Source organism: Capsicum annuum, chromosome 2 (genome assembly GCF_002878395.1).
Source record: "Capsicum annuum cultivar UCD-10X-F1 chromosome 2, UCD10Xv1.1, whole genome shotgun sequence".
NCBI classification, from domain to species: Eukaryota; Viridiplantae; Streptophyta; class Magnoliopsida; order Solanales; family Solanaceae; genus Capsicum; species Capsicum annuum.
The window spans coordinates 50,036,977-50,053,277 of record NC_061112.1 but is presented as its reverse complement, the minus strand read 5'-3'; positions in this window follow the sequence as shown (position 1 = coordinate 50,053,277).

Genomic DNA, 16,301 nt, shown 5'->3' with positions numbered 1-16,301 from the left:
GCCAACTCATAAGAGTGGCATTCTATCCTCTACCTTTCTTCCACAAAACAACCCAATCATAAGCAATATTCTCCAGCCTATAGGATGCTAATTTTGAACTCCTCTTCTCAGTAACATGCATAATCTAAGTGGTCTTTCTCACCTCATCAATGAAGAGTTATGGATCCTCACAATCTTTAACCCAAAGAACTCGGGTGGATTCATTCTTATAAAATCATGAATCCTAGTAGTAGCTAGATTAATATTTTGCTGAAGTGAACTGCTGCCTATTGGTTGCCCTGAACATTGGCATTCATAGTTTGGGCCAACGCCTAAAAATCACCCCAAAATTTAGCATGAGACATGTTCTCATTTAAAGGATCGGTAGGTAGGGATGGTTGGTCACTATTTTTGTGTGTATTGGCTCATTGAGAAAGTATATTCTGTCATATTAAATCATGAGTAAAAGCAGGTAGAGACAACTATAAGCACAATAGATCATGAAATAAATGATTATTCCTAACTCATTAACCTCTTATTCATAAATGTTGTGCGTTTTACACCCATGATCAAGAATCTGCGTAGTGCGGCTTGTCTGACTCTATAGGACTCTTTAAAATATTAGGCTCTGATACCAAGTTTGTAATGCCCCAAAAATACACTCTAGACATCACACGGTGCTCAAGACTACAAGTAGTCCTAAGCTAACCCTTTAAGCCTTCTAAAAAATTTGAAACTCATAACAAAAGTAAACATGACATACAAAATCTTAACTAAAATTGAATTAATATCTTAACTAAAAGACTTAAACTTGGAAATATTGAAAAAAAACACTTAAATCTAAAACAAAAATCAGTCGGACAAGTCTCTACTTATAACTAGAGAGATAATGGGACAAGTCCCAACTGACCCAACTCAAACTGAAATCAAATGACTAAAATACTTCATCAATATAAAAGTCTGATAAAATGGGTCCTCGAACAATGACTAGTCACCAAGCATCAGGATGTAGGTGAAGATGCTCGTAGTCAATCATGCTACTGGAACTGAGCACCAGAACCTACATTATGATATAATGTAGCACATAGACATACATATGGATCAGTACTTCTGGAATGTACTGAGCATGTGGGGGTGAATGCATAAGTAAAACAATAACTCAATGTGCATATGGACTTTCAAATAATGCATGTTAAGTGTAAATGACTCACCTTGGGCTTGAATAAAACCAAAACTGTGAAATAATACTCATGAGAAATAAAGCAAAATGATAAACTTTGTGACCCATGACACTTAATTTTAAAAGTTTTATTTTTTTACTCTTTCTTTTGGGAGGTTATTATAACCGACATAAACCATGTGAGATATCATTGAATCCAACGTCTTACCCATATTAAGGAGTGACGTTCTACCCTTACTATCAGAATAGAACCTTAACTTAAGTGATCATTATCTTTAACTTCATCCATATTGGGAATAAGCTTAACCTACGTTGGCTCGTAGTTCTAGGGAAGGCGACCTTGGACTCATACCCAACTTGGTTCTAAATACTACTCCCTTATTACTTATATGATCATACTTTAGGAAATCCACCTTAAAATAGCATAAGAGTTTATAGAATAAAAATTAGTTTTGCTTCTCTTGGCTTTAATTCAAGCCCAAGATGAACAAATGTGGATTCCATATCTTAGCTTAGGATCAAAAGATCACGTCTTTCTTAAAATCTTGGTTTAAACTTATCAAAGAAGAATTAAAGAATATAATTATCTTGAAATCTCAACATTTAAACGTAGGGCTTGAAATTCATGCTTAAAATCATGGTGATTCATAACAACACTTCATTTCTCAATAACAATCTTGAAATACTTCAACAATATCAAATCAAGATAGTGAACTCTCATTCATAATATAAATCTTATAAGTTAAGACATAAACATAAGCAATTTGTGATAAACGCAAAGCTTTAAATCTCATGTTAATCACGTGCTTCAATAATATAAAAACATGGGTATGAACCCTAATTCAAAATAAGCAAATTAAATCTTAAAATCCTGTAATTTGGGCAAAAAGGGTGAAAAAATACCATTGTTCATAACCCCACATACCTTGATAGGCTTGACTTGTTGTAGAAAAATTGCCCTTCAAAGCCTTGGAGATGATCTTGAAAGCTTTATTGAACTTCTTGGATTAGGAATCTAAAATTTTTGTTTATCTTTAAGAGAAAGTTATGAAGTTTAGAATTTCTTGGGAGGAGATTAGGGTTTTCTTTGGGAGAATATTGAAGGATAATGGTCAAATAATGCCTTAAACGATGTTTAATCTTGTGGTTTTACGACTTGGGGTGATGGGAAAAGACCTAAATGCCCCTCACGAGGTTAATTTTGTAACTAAAATACCAATTGGAGGCCTAGCGTGATGTGATGATGAGTCCATCACTTTACACGGTGCGACGTGATGCAATTGCGTTAAGCTAGTGGAATCGAAATCCAAACACAGCCCAAACCTCATCCAAAAATTACAAAACTTCCCTGAGACATGGTCCTTACACCTTTGATCATGAATTATCTCAAAATCCATTATCTCGGAGTCAGAAAGGTCAACTTAAAACTCCTCAAAGTTAAGAGGTCAAAAATAAGACTAAGTCCTCAACACTTATTTAAATTTTCTAACTTTAAACCTCGTATGTAAGCACTAGGAGATTAACTAAGCTAAGTTTAATATGGGGTATTACAATATCTTCCCCTTAGGAACATTCATCCTCGAATGAGATGATTAAGCTTAGATACCGAGGATTTGAGATTATGTACTTAACTTGCATAGCTGAGGACATGATTGCATGGCTGAACTGAATCGTGAATGCATGAAATGACATGAAGGTGACTATATAAAGTTGAAACTGAGAATGGAAAAGAGATAATCTAAGGAAAAATTGTTACCTTAAGTTGAGTCTGAACATGCAGAGAGGAGATGAGGGTACTTGGTTGGCATATCTGCTTCTTCTTCCCAAGTGACTCCCTCAATGGACTAATTCCACCAAAGAACTTTGACCAAGGGAACTTCTTTGTCCTTAGTCTAGGAATCTGACGATCAAAGATCTCAGCTTGAATTGCTTCATAAGAAAGGCTATCCTAAACATCTGTACTTTCTAAAAGAACTACAATAGCTGGGTTACCAATACACTTCTTTAACAAGGAGACATGAAACACTAGATACACTGATGCCAAATCTGCAGGCAACTTAAGCTCATACACTACCTTTCTAAAATGACTCAAGATTTTGTAAAAGACCAACATATCAAGTACTAAGCTTCCCTTTCTTTCCAGATCTTATTACTCCCTTTATGGGTGAGATTTGCAAATAAACTAGATCACCAACCTCAAACTCTAGATCTCTCAAACTTACATCTACATAGGATTTCTATCGGCTTTGGGCTATCTTAAACCTCTCCCTAATTAGCTAAACTTTCTCTATCGAATCAAATACCGAGATCACCAACCTTAGCTGAACTTTCTCTATCACATCAACTACCGAATCAGGCCCTATCAATATAGTCTCACCTACCTTAAACTAACCAATAGGAGATCTACATCTTCTCCAATAGTGTGCCTCAAATAAAGCCATCTGGAAACTGGATACTGGAGAATAAAAGGGTTAAAATAATACCCTTATTTAATAAGTTTAGGGCTTACTCCCCTTCCACTATTTTGGTAAAGTTAAATATCCCAAATATATAAGTTGGTCACTAATATTAGTTTACCATATATTTTACATTAGATAAGTAATCCAAAAAGTAGGAAATCAATTTTGGTTAGTATCGGAGTTGTACGACCAAGTATGTAAGGCATACTCTATTTTGAACTCTTTGGCATGAAATCGGACATTTGTTCCATTAAGTAAGCTTCCAAGGTTATCCTATAATAAGTGATACATAATAGAAGCGTATTGTATCCCATGTAGACAAAGATCTTATTCCCACTCTGTAACATGTTAAAACACCTCAATACATGCTTATTATTAAGCCTGCACGTCTATTTTCACTAGAAAACTTCAGGAGTTCTCCATTTACTCAAATAAGGCCCATGTTTTATTTTCAGCTCCTATTCATTTCATTTTCATTCCAACAGCTCCCTACCTCATTGTTATTGCATTAAGTGCCCATTTCCAAATCTATTATTGGTATATTATTGTTTCAAGGTGCCATAATGTTATGACCACCAAAGTAACAATCTCAAAAGCTAAATAAACTAAGTAACGTAAATCTATAATAAACGAGTGGCAACTCAAAGGCATAAGCCTGGCATGGGCCAATCTTGATACTTTACAAGTGGGTGGTAGCTCAGGGGCGTAAGCATAGAATGGACCAATCCTAATGTTTATTTATGGGTGGTAACTCAGGGGTATAAGCCTAGCATGGGCCGATCCCAATTTGTCAATTCACCACTGATCAACTGGTCATTTGTATCATATGGCTTACAAAGATTATGAAGTAAAAAAGGTAAAATGATGAAATAAATATAATGTACCTAACCCTATAAGAATATATATAAAGGTGGTCTACTAGCACTATTTGTACACTTATATCTAATTTTCGTTGAGTTCTTATATCATGTGTGGTTACTTTTAGCCTTACATACTCAGTACATACTTTTGTACTGACGCCCCTTATGGGGAACCTGTATTTCATACTGCAGGCACACGTACTTCAGTTGATACACCTCGCTAGTAGGAGCACAAGCTGTCCAGTGACTATTGGTGAGCTCCAGGTTGATTTGAGGCTTTCCAAGTTTATTTTATATAGTTTAGTACTGTGTAGTAATCGAGAGTAGGGCGGAGGTTTTTCCCGGCCCTAACTAAGTCTATGTACCTCTTAGAGGCTTTGTAGACTAATGTAAGGTTAAACATGGTAGTATTTTATCTTTTAGATGTTGTGGCCCCAATGGCCAAGTCTTGTATATGTAACTTTATGCTTACCTACATAGTTATTCTCATCGATGCATTATATCATAATTGTCAGAACTTTTGGTTATTACAATTACATGCATAAAAAGTACAAGGTCGTGGATTTGTTCTCTCGGGCCTTCACGGCTACGGGTGCCTGTCCGCCCCAATAGGATTTGTGGCGTGTCAAAAGTGAAATCAAAGAGGGTCGTTCTAGGGAGTCTACAAAGCCGTGTCTACGTTGAGTCTTGCTTATAGGTGTGTTGTGCACTATATCTATAAATAAGAGGCTATGGGCATTTAGGGGTTGTTTTTTTTCTTCACATCTTAGATCATGCAATAGAACCCATGTTGTAGGTGAAACCCTATTTAACCATTGAATCTATTTTCTTTCTCTTATCATAGTAAAAATGTTGGTTACAAGAAGGAGTAAGAATATAGGTAAGCGAGTAGACATGGCTAACGGAGAAGGGACCAACAAGTCCCCACCTAGACAAGCTAATCAAAGTGAGACACGAGCTAATTTTGTATCACAAACTTCTTCTACTCCTCATCTCTAAAAAAGCTAAGAAGAAGAAGAACTGCATCCTCAAAATCATCTATTAATGCTACTGACCAAGATCTAAGAAATGCGGTACAATTGTTGGTTCGTATAGTTGTTAGACAAGCTCAAGGGAAACCAATTCCAACCACAAGTTCTAGTGGTGCAGATAGGGTAGCTAGCCTATGAATGCAGGATTTTCTTAAGTTGGAACCCCCCACATTCACTGGATCAGATCTAAATGAAGACCCACAAAACTTTATTGATCAAATCCAAAGGGCTCTAGATATCATGCATTTATCGGGTAAAAAAATAGTTGAGCTAGCAGCATATAGATTCAAAGGGAAGGCTATATTTTTGTATGAATACTGGAAATGATCTAGGGGTATCAATTCACTTTCAGCTACTTGGAAAGAGTTCAAAGTGGCATTTCTTGAGCATTACCCTCCATTTGAGATTCGAGAGGCTCATGAAGATTAGTTCCTAAATCTTCACCAAGGAAATATAAGTGTGAGGGAGTATAGCCTTTAGTTTAACTCTTTGGCTAGGTATGCTCCTAATGTAGTAGCTATTATGGATGATAGAGTTCATTGATATATGGATAGATTGGATCTATATCTGGTTAGATATTATACTATTGCTGCTTTGAAAAAAGACATGGACATAGCAAGGATACAAGATTTTGCACAAAAAATGGAGGATTAGAGGCAAAGAAGAAGAACACAAGAATTGGAAAGCGGATATTCCAAGAGGTCCAGATCTACGGGGCAATTTATGGCATCCCAAAGAGAATTTAGGCCTCAGTTTTTTAACAGACCGCCTAGGCCATTATCTTCTTATTCTGCAGCTAGTGTTTTACCATAGTTTTAAGGGTCTAAAGGCAACAAGTTTGGGTAAAGAAGTGAGAGTCATAGTTCATGAACAATGAGGTATCAAGAGCAAGGGAGTTTGATTCAATTAAGACCTCTTCGGCAGCCATGTAAATAATTTGGAAAGTTTCATTTAGGTGCATATTGGTTTGGGACAAATGCTTTCTTTTGGTGTGGTTCATCGGGGCATATGATGAGAGAATACCTACAAAGGGGCATAGGTGGTATGGTACAACCTACTGGTTCAGCCGTTTCATCATCATCATTTGTGCCTTATTTAGGTAGGGGTGTACAGCCTATGGGTCATGGTAGAGGTGCTAAAAGAGTAACTAGCTCTAGTGGAGTTCAGAATTGTACTTAAGCTTTAATGGAACAACAAAATTTAGAGGCATCTTCAGATGTGGTTACAGGTACATTGTCCATATTTTCACATAATGTATATGCATTAATTGATCCCGTTTATAAATTATCGTATGTCACTTCTTTGGTTGCTGAAAAGTTCAAAAGAACACCAGAATTACTAGTTAAGCCATTTGAAGTATCTACGTCGGTTGGTGAATCTATTATAGCCAGGAGAGTGCATCGAAATTGTATAATAACTATTTTTGGTCGAAATACAACAGCTGACCTGGTGGAGTTAGAAATTGTAGATTTTGATAATATAATTGGTATGGATTGGTTAGTTTCTTGTTATGCCACAGTAAATTGCCAAAGTAAGTGGGTGTATTTTCATTTTCCAAGAGAGGCAGTCCTTTAATGGAAGGGTAATATTAGTGCACCAAGAGGTACATTTATTTCTTATTTTGAGGCAAAAAGGATGATTCCATGGGTTACATATACCATCTAGTTAGAGTAAAGTATATGAATGTGGAGCCAGCTTGTCTTCAAACTATTCCAGTGGTAAATAAATTTCCCAATGTATTTTCAAAAGATCTTCCAGTTTTGCCTCCAGAACAAGAAGTGAAGTTTGGTATTGATGTGATTTCAGGTACTCAACCAATCTCAATTCCTCCGTATAGAATAGCCTCGACAGAATTATACAATTTGAAAAAGAAATTGAAAGACTTGCTATAAAAAGGATTTATAAGGCCTAGTATGTCACCTGGGGCGCACTAGTATTATTTGTGCATAAGAAAGATGGCTCATTAAGAATGTACATTGACAACCGACAACTGAATAAGGTAACTATTAAGAACAAATATCCCCTTCCGAGAATTGATGACTTATTTGACCAATCTCAAGGTGCCAAGTGTTTTTAAAAGATTGATTTAAGGGTAGGTTACCACCAAGAGAGGGTCAAAGAGAAGGACATACCTAATACATCCTTTGAAATATGGTACGATCATTATGAGTTTATAGTCATGTCCTTTGGGCTAACTAATCCACTCACAGCTTTTATGGATTTGATGAATAAGGTGTTCAAGTCATTCTTAGATGTGTTCGTGATACTTTATATAGATGATATTTTTTTTATTTGAGATCAAAAGAGGAACATACCAGTCACTTACAACAGGTGTTACAGATTCTTCGTGATCATACATAGGACAAGTCAAAGTTTACGTATACCATGAATAAAACTCGACAAGTTCAGGGGGTAATGTATACTTCTCTCTAGTTTTTATATGATGATTAAACATGAAAACTCTTGAGAGAGTATTTGGGAGATTGAAAAAACCATTGTTGATTCCTTGTTAGAAACGTTGGTTGATCTGATATTTGTTACCCTTTTGGTCATCGTAATAGTTTAGGTGTTTGTCGTAATCTTAAGGAAGGTTGTAGGATTTAATATATCCTTGGTTATCCTTTTTTCTTATCATCTTATGTCTATATACCTAGCTATCCTTCTATCCTTTTACTTTCTGCATTTTGATTCTATCATTTTCTTTAATTTTGTACTCTATTTTCTTTTCCCATTTTGTGGGATATAAGACTTCATATCTCAATTTTTAAAAAAAAATTGAATTTTTAATTTGTTTAATAGTAAAATTAACCTATAAATTTATATTTTATAAAAAGGGTTCATCATTTTTAATTTTGCAAAAGAAAGATGCATGTTTGGCGTGAAGAGATCGTTTGTACCATGCGAATGAATTACTTCCTCCGTTTCTAAATAAGTTGTGTTTTAAGTTTAGTGACACCTCTTAAGAAACTACTCATTCCTACAAAAAATAAAAATAAATGATACTTTTACTAATTTATCTCTAATTAAATGTCTTGAAGAGAGAAGTGATTCTTTAATGATGTATTTTGAAAGAATACGATCAATCCTTCTTGAAACCATAAAAAATGACTTATTTCAAACAAAATGAAAACGTTAAAGTACTAGTTATTTAGCAAGAGGGTAATAAAGAGTTAAATAGTTATTACTATTTGTTGACTAGTGAATCTTTATAAAACTATGTGTATTTAAAAGTTTATAATTATAAATATTTATTTATTAAAGCATCATGGAGATATGCGATTTATCAATTCGGAGTCTTAGAATATTTTAATTATTTTTATGAACTATAATTTTGGTAAGCTTGTATAAAAATTGAGAAAATTTGATAGCTTTACCTCTTGTGAGGCTTTCATGACTATGAAAAAAAGATAACTTAAGAAATATAAATTACATGTCTAAATAAAACTTCAAATTCAAATTAATCTCAAATCCTAATTCATGTCCATGCCGCCCTCAATATGTAATCCCTCTGTCTCATTTTATATAACTCTTGTACTTGTCCTGATTTGTAAAGTAGACACTTCTACTTACTCTTTTGTCATCTGAATCTTTTAACCCATTAAAAGTGAACTTTTAACCCTTTTTATGCATATGTGCAATTAACTTGATGATTTGGCAAAGTGCGTATTTTTTATTCTTTAAAAAGAAAAAACATAACGGTCACACAATAAGGAACAGTTACATTCTCCACATTCATTATGAATTATTGTATTGTTAACGTTACAGAACTTCAAAGATCCTCCTTTTGAAACCCCTTAAATTACCCTCTTTGATATTGATACATAACTTTTCAGGCACTATATAAGGAACATAGACGAACATATAACATGCATTCTACATCTCTTTTTTTTTTCACAAATCATGTGTAGCAATGTGGATTTGCTTTGTAAAACACATTATATTACATGAAAAACTTTGCATTTATCCTTCAAAACATAAAACACTAATCATATGGACATAAATTACCTGACATCTGCTAAATGTTACACAATGGCATGGCTTACGACAATGATCGTAGATTTCTTCTATGGTGACGTCAGATTAGTGAATTGTGATGGAGCATGACTAAGAAAATCAATGGGACCTGATTGTTATTCCAAGGCTTCCTTTCAAACACAAGCTCTTCACTCTTGTATGAATGTAATTATTTATTTTTTATTTCTTCTTTATCTTTTTCATTATAGAAGAAAATACTAAAGTATTTTAGAGAAATAAATTGAGCATCACAGTTTCTTCCTACAATTATGAGGTGATAATATTTAAACAAAAAAATAGATGATTGAGTGAAAGGAGAAAGAAAAATGAGAACAAATAAGGAGGAGTAAGAAAAGGAAAAGAAGATACCAAGAAAAAGAAAGGAAAGAAAAGATTTCATATTCCACATAATATTGATTGAAATTGATTCATTTAATTTGTTCCATATTGATTCATTTAATTTGTTCCATATATAGCCCTAATTTTTTAAGATTTTTCCCCCGAAATTTATAAAAAATAATGATAAATTATTTAAATGGTAAGAGATATTACCTAAAAAGTTCTTAGAATGTTACAAGGAAAAAAAGTATCGAAACACTTTTACATTGTGCAACATATTAATATAATTTAATGACATAAATGGTCTAACTTTTACATCTTTTTGTAAATAGCTTAATTAAAAGAAAAATAAAAACAAATAAGTAGGAGTAAGAAAAGGAAAGAAAAATGTCAAGAAAAAAAAAGAAATGAAAATATTTCATACAATATGGATGAAATTGATTTATTTAATTTTTTTCATACACAAAATTATAAATTATCTCTTGAGTTCTAAAATTGAACAGGTAAAATTGAACAATTATTTTTAATATATTGAATAAATTAATTTTGAATGTTTCCATTTAGGAGTAGATTATGTATGGAAAAATAAAAGTCAATTTAATATTTCAAAAGTAAGATAATATTCACGACATTTTCTTGATTTTATTAGTCTTTAATTCACCTATTAAGGTCTACTTGAATTCTGATTCGGTCCATTTATAACTGCTCATTCAACAATTCTTTCTTTTTGGGTTATTACTTCCTTTTATTACCTTTTCTTCATAATGGACAATTATTTCCTTTAATTACAATTAGATTCCTTTGAATTGTTAATTGTTACTGTTGAAACCTGATGAAAGTTTGGCATATTTAATCTTCTATAATAACCATGTTTTTTCTAGTGAAGGCGACACAAAACAATGGGACAAAGAGACCAAAAATTCCTCCTTTTCTTTTCTTTTGTGTTGGTTATCTATTTTTGATAAATAAATCTCTGTTAGTTTTTTTATTTTAATTTATAGAACAAAGGAATAAAAAGATTCCATATAATATGGCTGAAATTGATTTATTTAATTTGTTTCATATATAATTTTAATTTATTCTATATTTTTTTCTCCAAAATTTGTAAAGAACAATGATAAATTATTTAAATGGTAAGAGATATTACTTAATAAATTCTTAGAATGTTATAGAAAAATCAGCAAATTGCCTTTTGAAATTTTGTTGTTTTTTTTTATAAAATTAGAAGAAGAAAATTCTAGATTGTGCAACCTATTAATAGAATTTAATGACATAAATGACTTAACTTTTACATCTTTTCATAAATAACTTAATTAATTTCAATTTTAGCATATGTATAAAATTTAATTATTATGCTAATAACTAAATGAGATCCCATAAAATTTGAATTTAAACTTATTATTTTTCTTATCTATTCCGACTTCTATCGCCTACCATTAATAGTTATTCCATAATTTTAGTAAATTTTCATAGTAAGTTTTTCTTTTCTTTCTCAAAATTGATACACACTATTTATATTCATCATATATTAAATAATCTATATATATATAAAAGAGACTAAGTAGTCTGCTGATGTGGCATGTCTAGAATGTCAAGAAAGACATTTATCTTTTACCACATTTTTTCACTTTTTTTTCCACATTTTATTATATGTATTTTGTTTATATTCAATGTATATAATAATAATGTACATTATTAATATATATCTGTTGACATAAAATAATAATAAAATATAACTAAAATATTATATTACTGATATTTTTTTCTTACTATAAAATAGTTAATATATATTGCAACTATATTTGTTGTATCAGTAAAAACATACCATATATACATACAATATTTGATATATATTGCTATAATATTATATCCGCAGAATTATTTTAATTATACAATTTACATACATATAATATTCAATATATACTACTATTATAGATTTACCTTATATACGGTTGATAAAAAAAATATAAGCATCATTATCCAAATATATAATAAATAATTAAACAAGTATTTTATCAATGTAAAAATAAAATCAAAGAAAAGGTTATAAAATAGGGAAGTAATAATTGGTCAGCCACATTAATACAAGCACCAACAAATTAGTAGGAATCTATCATTACCTAATAGATTGAAATCGTTTCATCTTTTTTCTTCTTCTTCTTCTTTTTTAATTAATTTAGACAAAAAAAAAAATTATTTAGGTTTAAATTTTGGCTAATATGCAACTATTCTTTGGCTACTGAATTTTTTAAGACTGTATATTCATATAAAACTCTCTAAAAAGGTCATTTGTCAATTATATTGAGTGTAATTAAGGATTGCGCAAAATAAACATGGAAGAATTAAAGTAAAATGAAATAAAAATAATATAGAAAAGAAAGATATAAAGAAAACATGAAAAAAGCAGAGAAAAAAATAATATCGAAGATTTAAATTTGACAATTTAATTGTATTCAACTAATTTTTATCATCAATTTGAATGCATAAACATAAAATTTCTCTTACATATTGGATGAACTTATAAATGAAAAGAAACGTATAAGGAAAACATGAGAAAAAAAATAGAGAAACAAAATATAATATCAAAAAGTTGAATTTGACAATTTAATTGTATTCAACTAATTTATATAATCAATTTGAATGCATAAATACAAAATATCTCTTACATCTTGGATGAACTTATAAATGAGATTTTTCTTTAATTTGTTGATTTTATTTCATAAATTTATTGATGGTTTATATGATTGCGCGAAACGCGACTATATTTATTACTCCCTCCGTTTAAAAAAGAATGATCTACTTTGACTTGATATAAAGTTTAAGAAAATAAAGAAGACTTTTAAATCTTGTGGCCTTAAATTAAAGTTATGTCAAATGTATCAAAATATCCTTTAATCTTGTGGTCCTAAATATGTCATGTGAAAAGTTGAAATTAAAGGGCCCGTTTGGCCATGAAAATTTTTTCCTTTTTTCCGGAAAATTTTTTCGGAGTTGGAAATTGTGGTGTTTGGACATGAAAATTTGAAAAATAATTCCAAAATTTTTTTCTGAAAACGAAAAACAGGTTTTTTTTATTTTTACAATTTTTCAACTCCAATTCCAACTTTTATTATTGTTACATATAACTCCAATCTTTTAAATTTTTACATAAAACTCTCCTTATAACATTACTTTTTCAATATTACATATATAGCAGGTTTAAAGAATAAAATAATTATAATTTCAAATTTAATGCTATCCTAATTAATATATATATATATATATATATATCTTTTTCTCCCTCGTCATTGTTTTTATCACTTATTTAATTTTCTTCCTTATTTAAGACATTATTTTATTGCTAATTTATATTTATACTCATAAATATATATAAAGTATTATATTTATAATAGAAATATACAAAGTATGTTACATATAAAGTTTATACCATGTATATACCATATACACATATATAAATATACAAAGTATTAAGAAACATACTAAGCATATTTATAATATAAATATACAAAGTATTTTATATATGAAGTTTATACCATGTATATACCATAAATATGCAATGCATGTTTATATAGAAATAATTTATTCACACAGAGTAAAATCTTTCATGTATAAGAAAATTAAAGAAATAAATTAGCGGCACCATAAAATTTAATAACAACTCATCATTTCCTATTTTTTAGAAACGGAAAATGAAGAAAATAAATTAAATAAATTCCTAAACAAAAAAATTATTTGAAAGATAATATTTGTTACCTAAAAAATAGGAAGCAGTGATCTGTTAATATAACATCCATATTTAAAATTTTTAAATATGAGAAAACAGCTATTAACGTAAATATTATATGTCATAATTGAAATTCATTAAATATGGCCATGTATATGTAATTTGTCACACCCCTTTTTTAACTCGAAAAGAACTGATTTTAAGTTCGAAAGGGTTTTTATTATTAAAGTGACAAAAGGATGAAAATTTATTTCGAAAAAGACTTTTTACATTTAAACTCAGAGTCGCCACTTGACATAATTCAGTGTGCCAAGTCACCTTTGAAAAATTCTTTTCAAAATGATTTGACTCTTTAAAAACTGATTTGCGAACAGAGATTCCGGCTAAGGAATTCTGTTGACCGAGGGGAAGGTGTTAGGCACCCCTCGATCCCGTGGTTCGACCACGATCGCTTGGTGGAGCATATCGGCTAATTCGATACTACGAGTGTATAAACCACACAAAAACACATCAAAACAACCAGTTAAACAAAACAATCCAAAAAGAAACAAAATAATAATGTTCAGTCCAATTATACAGTCCAAAAATAAAAAATGCGAAAATATAAATCCTATTCTAGACTAATCCTAAACTATGCTCCAATGCCTTACCCGATGTCTCGGGCCTTCATCACGAACCTCCTTTGTGTACATGATACGTCAGGGCATTCCCCGGTAAAGAAGTACAAAAGACCTCAAGGCATTCCCCGGCGAAATGAATACAAATTTTCAATGCAAGAAAACCAAACCATTCAACAAAATTTCAAGCATTCAACAAAACCGCAAATTCTAAACTTGGCCTACCCAACCTACGTTTGCCTACCCATTTTAATATGTCATAACTCTATCACGTTCCAACGACATTCAAGCTTATTTAAACGAGACAACAATAAACCAAAAGAAAATCTAAATTCACCCTTTTTATCAATTTTTCAATTCCCATCCCGCAAACAATCAATTTTAATTCTCAAACAAGATATCATTTCATCATAAGATCATGATCAAAAAAACCAACCACGGATCAATACAAACTCGCGTTCATCACCAATGAGGATCAAACCAACACACGATATTCAATCCAACACACCAAGCATAGTAAACAATGAAATAAAAAGAGAGGGGATAGAATTGGAACTCGATTCGTAGCTTTCAAACTCAAATATTAATAGAGTGAAAAGACAAAGACCGCGTTCGAATATTCCGAGTAGAACATCAATCAACAAACCTACTCCAACTCAGTATCACCAAAATTGAAACCCAAAACTGACCACAATGAACCAATCGAGATAAATAGAAAACCAATCCCCGAAGTCGTACGAAGACCGATGAGCCAAAAAAATAGACAATCACAACTGAACAACCAAACCGGTGCTGAAACTGTCGCAAAATTGATTCAACCCAGCACTGAAAATAAAAAAGAAATAGCGAGATATGTTGGGATTTCGGTATGGGGCGGTTTAACTCGAACAGCCGATGCTGATTTCGGCGAGAATATCGCTGGAAAGACTTGAGAATCGCTCTCCCTCTCTTGATTCTCTCTAATCCATGGTGGGTGGATGAATAAACATTGCTATGTGAATGTGTGTGTGCAGCGGTGAGTGTGAGAGTGATGATGGGTGTTTTCCGATGAGATCTCGATGCTTGTATTTTTTAGTGAAGGTCCCGTGTGGAAGTACGTGGAATTATGGTAAAAAAAATGGGTATGTGAAGGGTGAGGAAGATGGTCATCTCCTTTTTGTTTGTTTTTTAAAGTGGCAGAATGGACCCAATTTGGAAGATTTCCTTGTGTATGTATGTATTGATTTTCCAGTGAATTCCCGTGAGGGCCCCCTATTTTCCCTCTTTTTCTTTTGTGATTTGGTTCAAAGAAAATCAAAAGGAATGTGAGGGGTGGTGACGTAGGGTGTAGGGGTGAGGGGGTATGGGATGTGGGGTACGGCTAGGTTGTTAGAATAAAGTTTGTTAGGATAGAATTAAAACAAGATAAAATTTGTTATGAGTTTGTTATTTTTTGTCATTTTATGAAGGGATAATTACATGGTTAAGGGTACACGATAGGATAAGGTAAAAATGAATAAAAGTGATATCGGAGAGGGACAAAATTAGGTGTCTACACCATGCCCCCTTTGACTATAAACACGAAGTGTTTTCAGAAAAATAAGTAGACAACGAGACAATTTTATCCCGACCATTATTCAGAGAAACAGAAGGAAAAAAAGCAATCGGGTCTTGACTTAGGACATCCTACCTACCCAAGTTACGAGGGAATCAAGTCATGTGTATTTCAAAGGATTTCAAAGAGAAGGACAATACCGAGTTGGAGAGTCGAGTAAGGTTCCATCGAGGTTTCGGTCCGCAGCTATGTCATTACATCAAAAATGAAAATTACAAGTTAAAAACATCAATGAAATTACAAAAACTCTATCTATGCGTATTTCCTTGATTGTTGACTTGCTACTTTATCACCCTATTCTTCAGGCGAACTCATGACTTGCAATTTCTTCATCCTTTTTTTCAGGCAGACTCCTGACTTGTAATTTCATCACTCTATTTTTCGGCCGAACTCCCGACTTGAAATTTCATCACTTGTTGCTTGGTTTACAATTTGTTCACCCTATTTTTCCGGCGGGTTCCTGACTTGCTATTTTTTTATTTGTTGACTTTTAATTCCTTCACC